At 36.7% G+C, this 14,475-nt stretch overlaps 1 protein-coding gene across 5 annotated transcripts in view; it reads right to left on the bottom strand.

Moving 5' to 3' along the window:
- macrod2 (mono-ADP ribosylhydrolase 2) overlaps positions 1 to 14,475 on the bottom strand; it is an 862,504-nt gene that overhangs the window by 82,270 nt on the left and 765,759 nt on the right. Inside the window, exon 10 of one of the 5 annotated variants that reach the window (XR_015505021.1) lies at positions 12,278 to 14,291. The gene's annotated coding sequence lies outside the window, so the exon portion shown is untranslated. 5 annotated transcript variants of the gene reach the window in all.

The raw sequence follows: 14,475 nt of genomic DNA, 5'->3' as shown, positions 1-14,475 counted from the left end.
AGATAGATAGATAGATAGATAGATAGATAGATAGATAGATAGATAGATAGATAGATAGATAGATAGATGTACCCTTGTGGTATTAGTATGGACCTTTTAGGTACAAATTTGTACCTTTTGAAAAGGTACCACCCTAGTGACAGCTCGCGTACTTTTATTTCTGAGAGTGTAGAGAGAAATATAGACATACAGAGAGACAGACAAACAGACAGACTCAGATAGAGATAGAGACAGAAAGTCACATAGATAGATCTAGACCCCCCTTTCTTTTGTTTGTCAAAATCAAACAAATGTTGCAGTGATTAAGTGAGCTAAAACAATAGATGTCTAAATGATTTGGAAAGCAACTAGACACATGTAAGCCAGCTAACCAGAGACAGTTTTAATCCCACTGACCAGATGGACCGCACGCACACAGACACCAACGCACTTCTACTGTCTCCGTTCCTCAAGGAGAGCCAGACATGGGCCCCTGGGGGCCAGAGAGTGTGCAGGAACATGCTGCCTTTCAATCTGCTCATGTCTGAAAGCATTTTAATCAGTCACAGGGCCTCCCAAACCAATCAATTACTTTAATCAATCAATTAGAGCACTGTGGTGCGACGAAAACCAGCTCACCACCCACCATTTGTCACAAGTGGATTAACATTCCAGGCTAAAGAAAAAAATAAGAGAATATAATGTTCGTAATGCATAAAAACTGGCTAAAGCTTTTATTATGCCCAAGCATTCAAAGTAACAGCCAAATATTTAACGGTTGTACTGAAACCCTTTTTTAAAGTATACTGAGAGGGAAGCTGTGTACGTTAATGATTCCGTCTGCTGAAAAGAACACACAACTAAATCGCTGCTAGCTTCTCACCACTAGTGTAATGGCTGCATTCCTAGCTGTGTAAAGCTCTACACACGGTGGCACTTCAAAAAATTCCCATGGTGTGTTTGATGATATTAATGCACCGTAACACACTCAATGTTTGCTCCCTGGAGACTGAGGATGTTGCGTGAGCAGCCTTCATTTTCAACTCTTTCGGGGGTCCAGGAGGCCCCGTTGACTTACAGCGGACGACCATCGTCTCACCACAAACACCCGGCTTTACAAATGATAGGCTTTCTGACACAGTAACACTGGGTGAGGAAAGCCTCCATTAAAGATAGCAGGGGGGAGCCATCGTCTGAGAACATGCCACACAAACACCATGTAAATATGGATGGGACTGCTGGAGCATGAGTGACTGAGGGTGAGAAGGAGATCTGGCCATCCATTTGTTCATCAGTCAGTCAGTCAGTTAGTCAGTCAGTCAATCCCAGCCCGATCTCATGAGTAAATGTAAGTATTTTACATATAGATAGAAAAGTGGCTAATTTGTAAAAAAATAAAATAAATAGTACAATTTAATTTAAAATGGAAACTTGCAAATTTTAAAAGGAGGTCTTCAAACCCAAACGTACTGGTCATCGGTTCAAAGGATGAGTTTATATCTGATTTTATTTCTGACACTAGTTTAAACTGATAAAATACTAACAGATTTCAGCATCCACATAGATTTAACCAATGATACATTAGGGCTCGTATTTACAGATTTATTACAAGTACTTGAGATAATGCGAAATGTTGTTGGTCCAACCCATCGCGTAAAGCATACATTAGATCTACCTCTTACTATGTACGCTATTACTATATACACTGTGTTTACCTGAAAGTAGCAGAACTACACAGATATACCACCCTGGTCCAACTTGCATCCCGTCCACTAAAGACAAATTTACAATAACTTACCTGATCTTTCATTATTTTTAAACCCAAATGACCTTTACATTTTTAAAAGTTACTAATTGATCTGAGTTTGAATCAATCAATCAATCAATCAATCAATCAATCAATCAATCAATCAATCAATCAATCAATCAATCAATCAATCAATCAATGTCTATCTATCCATTTGCTCATCCATCCATTCATCCATCCATCCATGCTCCCAATCAATCAATCTCATGAGAAAGTATAACTATCTCCCTATCTCTGTATCTCCCATACAATTCAACTCATACAATTTAATGTATATGAAAACTTAATTTTTTTTAAAAGGAAGTGTTTCCTGGAACCCCACCCTTTAAACTAACCAATCATTGTCTAAACATCCTAAAAGGTATGAATGAGATTGTACAAATTAATAAAGAGTAGCCACTAAATCAAAAAGTTTTGAATTTCTGTGAGATTGCATTGATCAATTCATCTGTCAATCAATCGATCAGTCTGAATGCCTGTCCAATGTCCGTCTATTTACAGTGTCTATCCAATCATTCATCCACCTACCCTCCATCCATTTTTATAGTAAACATCTACTTTTGAATCATTTTAATAACGTACATTAAAACACTGTGAAAGAGACAGGCGGCGTGAAATATATTCTGTCTGTGTTTCAAAGCTGTAACCCGCTTCATTGAAACACAATTGTGTCTTGTTTTGTGGCATAATGAAACAGAGATGGCACACCGTCTCAAAGCGTTTTCACACATCTGATTCATCCTCATTTTCTAGCAAATGTATTCTTCGTGGTCCCTTCACTGACTCATAAATACCCGAGTAACAGGATGGCAGGCAGTGCTGCATGTTGTACTTACTTACATAAGTGGCGAAGATTCTTCAGAATCATCTTGCAGGCCTGAACCTGCAAACTCCCACATAATGGACCTCAGACTGCTCTTTTGGGCGCTCAGGCTCTTGAGGGAGAATAACAGCGGGATGCAAGGGATGGGATCGCAGCTAAGCGGAGTTGACAGGGCGACTGTGCTGTCTTGGAAACTGACAAGACTTCAAAGACATTTCTCTTCTAAGCAAAAGTCCGTCTTGGTGTCTGTGGTGGGAGGAGTGGGTGATTTTGGGCCATTGGGGATATGAGTGTATATAAAGAAGAAACCACAAAGATGCAGAGAAGCGTAAAGGACACAAGCATTTAATTTACAAGACAGATCCCCTCGAATAGCTTCATTGCAGTGAGCTTCATTTTGCTTTTAGGTAATAGTTCAGTTAATTGATTTTTCGATGTAGTCAAGCTACTTTTAGCTAAACTACATGATTAGAAACTAAATGAGTAGCTTGAAAATATACATTTTGAAAGTAGCTATCTCAACAGATCTTGTGCTGAACTTTTACACCGAAATGGAATTTAGTTTTAGCACTTACACTCACCGGCCACTTTATTAGTTACACCTGATAAACTGCTCTGTCCAACTGCTCGTTAACGCAAATTTCTAATCAGCCAATCACATAGTAGTGACTCAATGCATTTAGGCATGTAGACTGGGTTAAAACGATCTGCTTCAGCTCAAACCGAGCATCAGAATTGGGGGGAAAGGTGATTTAAGTGACTTTGAACGTGGCATGGTTGTTGGTGCCAGACAGGCGGATTTTCCTGCACAACCATCTCTAGGGTTTACAGAGCATGGTCTGAAAAAACAAAATATCCAGTGAGCGGCAATTCTGTTGGCATAAATGCCTTGCTGATGACAAGAGGTCTGAGGAGAATGGCCAGACTGGTTTGAAATGATAGAAAGACAACTGTAACTCAAATAACCACTTGTTACAACCAAGGTATGCAGAGAAGCATCTCTGAACACACAACACGTCGATCCTTGAGGTGGATTCGCTACAGCTGCAGAAGACCACACCTGTTGCCACTCCTGTCAGGTAAGAACAGAAAACAGAGGCTGCAATTCGAACAGGTTTACCAAAATTGGACAATAGAAGATTGGAAAAACGGTGCCTGGTCTGATGAGTCTCAATTTCTGCTGCAACATTCAGATGGCAGGGTCAGAATTTGGCGTCAACAACATGAAAGCATGGATCCAGCCTGCCTTGGTTCAGGGTGGTGGTGGTGTAATGGTGTGGGGGATATTTTCTTGGCAAAGTTTTGGCCCATTAGTACCAATTGAGCATTGCGTCAATGCCACAGCCTACCTGAACATTGTTGCTGACCATGTCCATCCCTTTATGACAACAGTGTACCCATCTTCTGATGGCTACTTCCAGCAGAATAACTCGCCATGTCATAAAGTACAAATCATCTAAGACTGGTTTCTTGAACATGACAATGAGTTCACTGTACTCAAATGGCCTCCACAGTCACTAGATCTCAATCCAATAGAGCACCTTTGGGAAATCTGCAGCAACTGCTTGATGCCATCATGTCAATATGGACCAAAATCTCTGAGGAATATTTGTAGAATCTTGTTGAATCTATGCCATGAAGGATTAAAGTAGTTCTGAAGGCAAAAAGGGGTCCAACCTGGTACTAGTAATGTGTACCTAATAAAGTGGCCAGTGAGTGTATAAAGCAAGATACAAAAGTGCTTGTAGGGCTGCTCTCTTTCAGATACAGTACGGTTTTAAGTACTAATGTATACCTTTAAAGTACTGAAAACTTAAAATGTTCTTTAAAAAAAAAAAAAACAATAAATAAAGGTTTAGCCCAGTGTAGGTTTTGTACTTTTATTTTTGAGAGTGCACTGAGGGGTGAAGATTGAGAAAATCTAGAACAAAAAGGCAACAGTGAGATTCTAGGGTCAAGCCATAGTGAGGGGAAATATTTTCAAGTTAAGACTGAAGATGGAGACAGAAAGATCCGGGGCACAGTGTCATCAGATAGCAGAAAGCCTGGAACTGAATGACAGAAGTGAGTTATAAACCCAATACACAAACTGAGCGACAGTAACACTTCAGAATTCAAAATACCACAAGTTGGGAAACAGATGAGCAAAATCTCAAGGGTCCCTTGTTATCACCTACGAGTATGATGAGAGGGAAAATGAATGAAGGGATGTTCATATGTTTGTAAAAGAACATTTATAGACATCAACAGATGTCTGGCAGGCAGAAATTAAGCTTGTTCCCCAAAATTCTTTCACACATTCATGCCTTTGTCTGGCCGTGTCTATGAATACATTATCAAAAAAAAAAAAAAAAAAAAGTCTGTTTAAAAAAATAAAAAAAATTGCCATAACCTGGTGTTATGAATGAGAAAACAAAGTAATAAAACTATTGAAATCTTTACGGGCTCTCTGATAACTACACATTGTAATGTAATATAAACAAAAACAATATGGTGAATTATTATGTCCCTTTCATAACATCAGAGCTAGATCTGCACAATATATTGTTAGAGCATCGATATTGCAATGTGTTCATTTGCAATAGTCACAAGTTGTCACAAGACATTCAATGTCGAATTGGGATCATCGAGCAGAAACCACAGGTGAAAACACATGAGATTTGTGGAGACTGCAGAATTCAACCATAATAGAGTGAAAGTATTTCATCTGCATGTGTTTTTAAGGCCTGTGTCTATGTGAGCATTAGTAGTTTTTTGGTAGTGCATAAAGAAATTTAATAAAGATTAATCTTATTGAATTATTTACATGATGGATGCATTGTTATTTTACATTTAATAATTCAATTTATATACCTGAATACTGTTACTCTCTCCAGAAAGCCATGAACCCCGGTTTATTTCTTTTTAATATTTGCTTCATTGTGTTGGTGATTGTAGTTTGTTTATCATGCGTATATAATGAATGACATGACATATTTTTATATTTCTCTCTCATACAAAATAATTCCAATTGATATAAAGCATTGACTTTACAAATAGAGCTATTTAAGTCATCTGGTGAAATTGGGTTTATATCACAAAATTTATCGCAGAGTAAAAAAATACCGCAAGGTCAATATTTTCCAATATTGTGCAGCCCTAATTAGAGCTTTTTTAGATGTTGCAATGTACAGTAGTTACTGGAGTGTTGGAATATTTTAGGCTGTGACACACCAAGCTGACATTAAAGAACTAGCAATGACATAATCTGAACTGACTGTGGCTACATTGGGCTTGAACATGCCAAAAGGGCTACACTTTACTTTGCGTAAAGAAACATCTGCCTAGAACAGCATATAATTAGTCTATGCCCCTCATTCAAAAAGAGAAGTCCAAATTAGAATTGCAGATATACAAAACTTAAACAAAGCATTGATTACTTTCCATTCTGAAGACCAATTACGTTGATTAATAAAGCAGTGAATCACTCTCTTCAGTCAAGACAGCTCATATTGTTATGAAAATATTTGTCTATTGGATTGCCCAGGTAAGTTCATTGACATCAGAATGGCTAAGCTGTTTACAATTCTTGACTCCTTTATCACTTGGTTGTCATTTATTTATGCTTATTTATTTTCGTCATGCACTGATTCAATTTCTAAACTGAACATCCAACAATATACTGTATGATATGAGGATACACAAAACTAGAGATTTTCTGTAAAAAAGGTTGTGCTTTACATTTCGTTACCTTAGAATTATAAGGTTTTATCTGACATTTGTATCAATATTGAGTTATTCACATAATATTATTAAATGACAATTTATTAACATAATGTGATTTTTTAAAATTTTTTTTATATAAGTTGTTTACATTTTTTCTCTTCGGGAAAGACCAGAAATCAGAGTCAACTTAATAATGCCACGCCACACAAAATTGAGAAACCTGAAACTGAAAAGATGTATAAAATGTGATGATTTAGAAGCATTTGAAATGTAGATTATTTATATTGTTGAAAAAGAAACAGTTATTTAAAAAAGATGTAATATCTTAAATGTGAAATATTTTTATTTGTGTGTCTATATAGTGAGTGAAACATTTTTCAGTGTTTATTAAACTTTGTTAACTCATTTGCTCATTGTCTGTTTTCTTTTTAAAGTCTTTAAATTTAATATTAAGCCTTGAAGGGCAAATACCTGGTTTAATTCATGGGGCAAATAATTCAATAAAGATAATTTAATAATTCATACAAAGCATATAATTTGATTAATATTACCATATTAATTACATAAAATTAACATCTGCACTGGACAAAATATTTAGCACAGCCTTGCACTCTTAATTGTATGCCGGCAGCTAGCTCTCTGCAACTCTTACATGGTCACCCACTGAAGCTAAGTAGGGCTGTGCCTGGTCAGTACCTGGATGGAAAACCACATGGCAAAGCTAAGTTGATGCTGGAAGTGATGTTAATGAGGCCAGCAGGAGGTGCTCAACCTGCGGTCTGTGTGGGTCCTAACACCCCAGTATAGTGAAGTGGACTCTCAGTGAGTGCCGTCTTTTGGATGAGACATTAAACTCCTGACTCTGTGGTCATTAAAAATCCCGGGATGTTTCTTTATCCCGGCAGGCTGGAAAAATTTGCCTCCTAATCCCCATATCATAATTGACTTCATCACTCTGTCTCATCTCCACCAATTAGTTGGTGTGCGGTCAGGTGCAATATGGCTGCTGTTGCATCATCCAGGTGGATGCCGCACACTGGTTGTGGATAAGGAGGTTCTCCCCAATGTGTAAAATGCTTTGAGTGTCCAGAAAATTGCTATATAAAAGTAAGAAATTATTATTATTATTATTATTATTATTATTATTATTATTATTATTATTATTATTATTACTAATATTATTATTATTATTAATTTGAACAAGAACAAATAATCATCCGAAAACATTGAATAAATGTTACAGAAAGCAAAAATATAACTTCTCATGCATCAACATATTGTTACAACTTTTTTTAAATTAAATTAATAAGCAGACTGATTTTATTTCTTGAAAAGTATTGCTTCAATAAAGATCTGCCAGATAAAACCTTAAAATTCTAAGCAGAAAATGACTATTTAGAATTAAAAGGTTCAATCTGCATTTGCCCTTTTAGTTTACCCCGACTTGCAAAATTAAGATAATTTTGATAGTTTACATTTAAAGTACATTTAGGGTCTTTGTCATGTTAATGTATAAAACAGAACTGTTACATGCATAATGTTTGCTTTATGGAATGCAAAAATCAATATCTCAAAATCATTTAGAATGCAGATAGAAACTTAAAATTCCGCTTTGTCAAGTGAGTGCATTGGAAAAGACTTTAAAATATTTTCATATATTAGAATTTTGGCCAAAAATTGTAATTTGCTATTACTTGTAAAAAAAAAAAAGCTTTCCTTTTTTTTTTCTCTCAAAGGGGTAAAACTGACAGCTGGTTGGGAGGCTTACACTGATGAGACCATTTCCCATATGCAAATGTTCTGTTTGCATGTCCCAGCACTATTCCTTCTTATTTGCCAGTTGTCACACACTTGTAAAGCTGCACAGAAAGAGATTAAAAGAACACACAAATCCTAACAGGCACACACACACACATAAACACGAGTATTCAGTAGAATACATGGCAAAACTCGGTTTCTCGAAGTGACAGCACAACTACAACTTCCCTCTTATTAAGCAACCAAGACAAAGACAAGAATTCCCTCCACTTGTATACACGCAAAAGCAGACAAATGCTTGTTTGAATACCTAAATAAGCGCGTGGATGAGAAAAAGAAAGAGAGGGAGTAAATGTATGCGGTGTGCAAGAAAGTAGCCACACGGCGAGATCCGAACGCAGCTTTAAAGCTCAGTTAAAATGAGCACGTCTCTTCCGCTGGTTCCCATGGTGATGATGATGATGATGAGGTGTTGGGATCGAGCTGTCAGGCCCTTGTTATTTTCACACATTTTACAACCGGCACTATCAGGGACACCAGCAGAGCTAATTCAGTGCTATTGTCTCTCTCTCTCCATCTAAAAAGCACTTCAAAAGCTCACTCCACAACCATTCGCCCCAATATACCATCCTCGTGATAATTTAGCTCCACTGGAATGTTCTCTCCGTGCCCGCTCCTCCTGCGTCAATCAATATCTAATACGCAGTCAGAGAAACATGCTAATGATGAAGCTAAGAAAACACAAATGATGTCGCTTGTTGAACTGGGAGAAAGATGAGGCTTCGTCACTGCAGATAATAACTCCATATGTCACTCCTAACAATTCTCATATTAAACACAGATAGCATTGCGGAAGAAGCAATTTAAAGACAGAATGAGAGAAGCAACTGCTTTGATTACACTAAAATTTTGAGTTTTGAAAAGGAAAATGTTTAAAGTTTGATGCAATTACTGCAGCCGGCAGTTTCTCTGCATTGCTGACCTCTGACCTCAACAGACCGCACACTCTGTTTATTAATCAGCCTGCCTTCTCGACCCGCATTTTAATAATAAAACCACTTGTGTGACTTCGGAACTAATAACCTGACCTTTCAAGCTCTTTAAAAGCCCAGACTTTGTGAATTACTCTTTACATTGTAATATTAGCATTTTTAAAAGAGGTCAAAGAATGGAAAAAGTTAAGAGTATGTAGACATGCTCTAATGTTCATGAGGAAATGTTTCTTCTCTAGAGCATTGAGTAAATGAGAATTAAATCCAAATCATGATATAAGTTAGAAATGATCGATTTGCAAATGTTTTAAAGAGTAAAGTGCAACAATATCTTCAAGTGGGCCCGGTTTGCATTAAATACAGCTCCACAATAACTTATCTCTAAATGTGTTGTAACGTTTTTTTTTTTTTTTTGTCATATCATGTAATTGGAAAGACCACTTATTTCATAGATATAACATTATAATAGACGTTATTCAGAATAATAATTCTTAATACACTATGTTTTTTTTAAACAGTTAGTTTACACTGCATTATTGAAAGAGTATGTTATATAATATTTAATAATTTCTCCCCAATTGTGCTGATCTTTAACTGTCTATCAGAGATGTGCGTTATTTTGTCATCTACACTACCGAACAAAAGTCTTGTCGCTGATCCCAGTTGTAAAAGCAAAAAATAATAACGACTTCTGGCAAAAGGTCTTTCAGATGAATTATCTGTTGAGCTGCACCCCAATCATCACAAATACAGCAGAAGACCTATAGTAATCCGCATAAGCGCTATTAGAAATCAGTCAAGTTTGTTGAAGGAAAAATCATGGTTTGTTGCAGAGTCTGCAGAGTGTATAGCAACATCAACAGACTGAGGCCTTCAGCAGGATAGTGCTCCTTCTCATACTTCAGCATCCATATCAAAGTTCCTAAAAGCAAAGAAGGTCAAGGTGCTCAGTTATTGGCCTGCCCAGTCACCAGACATGAATATCATTGAGCATGACAGGGGTAAGATGGAGGAGGCATTGAAGATGAATCCAAAAAATCTTGATGAACTCTGGGAGTCATCTGCTTTTAAAGATGACTTTATTAATGGCATTTGAGTCTTTAGAGATGAATGCAGTCCTCCAAGCTCAAGGGAGTCATACACAATATTACTGTAATTCTTTTTCCACTACACCATGACTTTATATTCTATACTGTACATTATTTCCGTTAAGTGACCGGACTTTTATCTAAGCAAAGTCAGACCTTATTGTCCTAATTAAATAATTAAAAAATCAAGGAATGATAATATTTTATTTTGGTAAAATAAGCGTAATCTAGACTTTGCCTTTCATATAAGCCACTTCTGATACTAAATAATCGGCTAGAAGTCAAGTTATTATTGGTTGTTCCTAAAACTTGGATAGGCAAAAAGACTTTTGTCAGGTATAATAATAAGGTGTAGAATAATATCAATTGTTGTTTTAACCCTTTAACCTGCATTGCATTTGGTTGACATTTTGTACATTGGTGTGTCCAAAAAACTCAACATTTGCTGAGAGAGATGTCAGGATACAGACTAGTGAATCCTCTTAGAGTGGAAGTTAAAGGGTTCTGAAATGATTGAGTATGCCACTTTAAGAAAATGTATTCCTGTAGGAGTCAAGTAATGACACACAGCAGGAGTGCCTTTTCCTGAACATCAGCATAATTGCAAATATGATACTAATTAAATAGTTTAACAACAACAAAAAGTTGCTATTGAGTAACATTATAATATATTGTGGGAAAATAGCCAGAGAAGAATATTTTTGCGAGTTAATTATTTAATGATACATTTATAAAAACAGTCACCTTCTTCACGTCTAAATGATAGACTTGCTGATACTGACTGCTTTAGATTTGTCCATGACAGGCTTAAACCAATCAAACCACTTAAAAAAAAAAAAAACTATACTAATTTATTGTACAAACTATAGTGTCTTTGAACCATACTATAGTAAAATGCGTTATACTCGTATATTTTAATATTTACAAAATGTTGTTAATTATAGCTTCAGCATACTGACTATAATGAAGTAACTGTTAAACACTGTAGTATATGATAGTTTTTACTACAGTAAACTACGGTGTATTGTTATCTGCTTGTTAAGTGGTGACATATGGAATACTGATTCCAAGTCCAAGCTGCTACTTATTTGAACTGAGAAAATACTCATTTATGACTGATTTTCAGTTATATCACACAGTGAAGTGAATTTTATATTAAGTCATGGTGTAGTCTATGTTTTGGTCATCGAATATAAGGCATGGACATTTATATTGCTATCGGGAATTTTATAAGTATAACTGTGCTTTATAAATGTTTATCATTACCACTTGTTGAGTCTCCCTTTACAGTTTAATATAGCATTTGGACCTGGAAGCCACTTTGTGTGACGTCATACTTAACAAGCGGATAATATACAATATAGTTGTAGAAAACTACAGCCAAAAGCGATGAATCACCAAGAGGCGACATTCTAGTGCAATTTGGAAAACTCCCTGGCCACTAGATGGTGCGGTGGCCATTTTGGAATGGCAATTCCAATAGAACAACAGCATATTATAAGTCTGTAAAATAAAATGTTAAAAGTGCTGATGATTGTAATAGTAAGTGTTGTATTGTTGTCTTTCAGGTTGTATCTCAGCTTTAATGCGCTTTTTAAATAAATAAATAAAAAACAAAGCAGGCGACGTAGTGGCGCAGTAGGTAGTGCTTGGCTCAGATGGCGTTTCTGTGAGGAGTTTGCATGTTCTCTTTGCGTTCGCGTGGGTTTCCTCCGTGTGCTCCGGTTTCCCCCACAGTCCAAAGACATGCAGTACAGGTGAATTGGGTAGGCTAAATTGTCCATAGTGTATGAGAGTGTATTAGTGTGTATAAGTATTTGTGTGTGTGTGTGTGTGTGTGTGTGTGTGGATGTTTCCCAGAGATGGGTTGTGGCTGGAAGGGCATCCGCTGCGTAAAAACCTGCTGGATAAGTTGGCGGTTCATTTGGTTGTTCAAGCGTAAAACAAGATGAAAGACAGTGTAACCGCTAGTGCCATCAGAATCAGCAGGTTAGCACAGAAGCTCCATAAAAACTAGGGTAAAATAAACTGTCATATTTTAAAGACATGGCAGGGGGAAATGGAATTTAATGCAGTGCTTCTTATCAGGCAGTGAAGATTACTGGTTTTTTTTTTTTTTTTTAATCTGATCTTAAATGTGGCAATTGTGTAATTGAAAGACTAAAATTAAAAATCTATGTGCATAAACCCCATTACACTAAATTGCTACAGTACTTTTTTCATATGGGAACATCCACAAAATCACACATAGCAACACTGAAAAAAAAAACTTTACAAAAAGTCATGAAAACAAATGTTTTTGAGTTACTTTATTTTTTTAAATAAAGTTTGACTTAATATTGTTAGCCAGTTTGAATGATACAAGTTGAGATGACTTGAAAAGTTCAAACAAAAGATTTGAAGGCAGCAAGAATATTATTAAAGTGAATACCCAATTTTTTTTTCAACAATTTATTATACCTATTTGCACCTATTTATTATTTATGCCATCTAGACCTAAATAATGAATGAATTGGGGTAAGAGAACTTGACAAACAATATATAGAGACCCTTCAACTTGCCGTTGACAATTCAAAATACAGCCAGTATATATATAAGACTTATTCAATATTTCCTGTGTACACTCCCAGCTTTTTTTGCTACCCATTCACCTAAAAAAGTCTGTTTGATGGCTTTTTGTGTGGCGCAAAGTCATGATGCAAGTCATGTGAAAGGGCCTTAAGCTGATATATCAAAGAAACTCAATAAATACATAAGCACAAAATACAGAAGCAAAAAAAAATTAAACCCTTTACATTTCCGATAAACCATTTAGGGGCAAAAGTGGTTTAAATTAGCAGTAAATTAAGACTTCATTGAGGTCCAAGTCAAAAATAAAGTGCGAGTAAAGAGAATGTGGTCGTCTAATTTTCACAAAGCCTTTTTCTGATTGGTTATAAACTAAGCGAGTAGCGCCTCCGCCATCTCATTTCTAAACACTAATGCAAAGAGACGTGCCTGGGGAACAGAGACCTGGCTGATATAATTACAAATTCTCCGGTGAATTCCATCTTCAGCCAGACTTGGAAACGAGAAAGTGTGTGTGTGTGCTTGTGCATGTGTGACAGGAACATGACAGAAACAAAACATTTCGCAAGTGGGGAAGAAGTGTGTCTTGACACTTATTATTCCTCCTGGTCCACGAGTCCTAGTGTGTGGATGAGGAGATGTAATGGTGGATTATATTATTCTCCTGGCGCTGTGCATTCACGATTCCTCTGTTTGTGTGTGTGTGTGTGTGTGTATGTGTGTATGTCCATACAAATGATGAACCTCCAGGCAGAGGCTCATTTGGAAACCTCCAGGGGGTCTTGTCATGGAAGTGCAGCGAGCTTTAGGCGAAGCGAGACAGCAGGACAACTGGGAAGGTCCAAAAGGGCTGCGCTGCGGCCCGCACTCACATCATATGTTTGTTTAGCGCTCAGGGAGACTGAAAAGATGCTTCCTGAGAGAGACTTGGCCTTTAACGAGAGAGAAAATGCTATATAGGCGCACAATAGACAAGTTCCCATGGAAGTAGCAGGTGCCACATCTCATAAGGAGGAAGAGAAAATTTTACCCTTGTGTACTGTTCAAATGCACTATCCTTTCGTTATGTTCAAGGCTGTTTTTGCCCCATTGACCTCCATTATAATTACATTTTTTATTGTAAAGCAACGACAGCATATAATCATGCATTCTTGATTGATGCTAGTTTACCCTGTTGATCATCTGTTTTCAGCATTAACCCTTTAGACAGGCCTAAGCAAACATGGCTTTTATATAAAGTTCTGTGGAGTTAAATATCAGATTAAAGTGCATGTGCATAAAAACATTTACTATAACATTTATTATATACTGAGAGCTGAGCTGCTTATTTAGATTTTCTCAGAGACATATTAAGATAAGTGTGCGAAGATCCATCATTCATCCAGATTTTTTTTCCTGTTCATATTGACGTCAACATGAACCAATAGCAAATATGAAGCTACAGATCTGGTAAAACGCGAACATGCCTTTCCCTTCAAATTCTAGCAGAGTGTGGATGTGTGTGGAACTGATCCTGACTGAAGAGGAGTGAACATTAATGAGTGCATGTTCTGGTGATTAATGCAATAATGCTAGCCTCCAAGAGGGGATTTGTTAGCAGTTTGTTAAAGGAAGGATCAGAAAAGATTATTGATGTATGGGACTTTGTCAGAGCTTGACAGGAACTTTATTAGTACACAGTTCATGGATCAGTTTCTTCCTCCATTTCACAAGTGTAAGTAAGTGCGATTAAAATGGTTGCCTCCTTGTTTTCTC

This window comes from Danio rerio, chromosome 13 (genome assembly GCF_052040795.2).
Source record: "Danio rerio strain M-AB ecotype USA chromosome 13, GRCz13ab, whole genome shotgun sequence".
In the NCBI taxonomy this organism is placed as follows: domain Eukaryota; kingdom Metazoa; phylum Chordata; class Actinopteri; order Cypriniformes; family Danionidae; genus Danio; species Danio rerio.
This window is presented reverse-complemented; position numbering and strand designations above follow the sequence as displayed.